Genomic DNA, 1,195 nt, shown 5'->3' with positions numbered 1-1,195 from the left:
AATTGCAGAGGAGGATGATAATTGCCATTATTGTTTTATCTACCATCGTGGTGATGAGAAATTTAGCAGAATCAGAAAACCAAATTAAAATTTTCTATCATATCCTGTAAGAGGGGTATACGCCACTGAAGAGACCCTTGTTTCTGGACGAGGTCCAAGAACCTCTGTGGGACAAGTTATGACTTCCTCTTACATTATTGGTTGGGAGAAGATTAAATCATCTGACCCCCCTTACAGTAACGATTGTTGGGCCGAGGGGAATGGAATGTCAAGGCAGGCAGTAGGTTTGGGTTTTTTTTGTGAAACAACAGAGACTTGAAAAAAGTCTGAGGACGAAACAGACCTGAAGGTTGGTGGTCTGGCTTAATGCCTTCAATGTCTGACATGCCCCTTTTAGGGGATCCGCCTCTGACAGATTTTGGTCACTGTCGTGAGTAGACCCTTCCTCAACCTGTTCCATCTGGTCTCTGGTTCTCCTCATCCTGTGCATCATGTGAATGTGTAACTTGGATTATATAATACTCCTCTGAAGGAGGTACCTGCTGGTAATGAAGGTCCGTTCTGCATAGTAACTAAATCAAGTGAGAATCGAGGTCAGATTGTGGAGGCTTCCTGGCCATCAACTTCTACTGTACCCTGGCTGTGATGCCTCTTCAAGTTGCCATGTCCCTCCAGGCCTTCAATTTGTTAGGGATATCCTCTGGGAGAAGGAATTCTGGCGTGGTCCCACAACTGTCTGTCAGGCAGGTAGCGTTGCTGAAGGCCTGGGTTGAACTGGTCCCTCTGAGGCTCTCCTGAATGGCGTTGAGAGATCCAGGGATGGAGGCAAGGTGAAATATGGAACACTTCACAAATTTGTGTGTCATCCTTGCGCAGGGGCCATGCTAATCTTCTCTGTATTATTCCACTTTTAGTATATGTGCTGCTGAAGCGAGCACTCTGGAACTGGGACCAGCCTGGCTGGGGAAGAGGACTGAGACTTCTGTTCAACCTTCCTCATGCATTTTTTTAAAAATATGCTTATCTAACGCATTTTGGCATCTCTTGGCATCCTTTTGTTGCCTTAGAGGTCTCTCTAGGACATTTTGACCTACTTTGAGTTGGTTTATTGTCCTCTGGGGGGTATTTTTGGTTGCCCTTGAAGATTCTGACCTAAAGCCCACGAGGTGAGATATCTATATCTTTATCTCTATAT

At 45.3% G+C, this 1,195-nt stretch overlaps 1 non-coding gene across 1 annotated transcript; it reads right to left on the bottom strand.

Moving 5' to 3' along the window:
* Nucleotides 1-831: 831 nt before the first annotated feature.
* Nucleotides 832-938, bottom strand: LOC113451293 (U6 spliceosomal RNA). Its single transcript, XR_003376084.2, has one exon. It is a non-coding gene; the product is annotated as a U6 spliceosomal RNA (small nuclear RNA).
* Between the last annotated feature and the right edge of the window lie 257 nt (nt 939-1,195).

Source organism: Pseudonaja textilis, unplaced genomic scaffold (genome assembly GCF_049901715.1).
Source record: "Pseudonaja textilis isolate UNSWEBS1 unplaced genomic scaffold, rPseTex1.2 PTEXCTG252, whole genome shotgun sequence".
Classification (NCBI taxonomy): domain Eukaryota; kingdom Metazoa; phylum Chordata; class Lepidosauria; order Squamata; family Elapidae; genus Pseudonaja; species Pseudonaja textilis.
The sequence above is the reverse complement of the archived record's forward strand: the minus strand, read 5'-3'. Positions and strand labels throughout refer to the sequence as shown.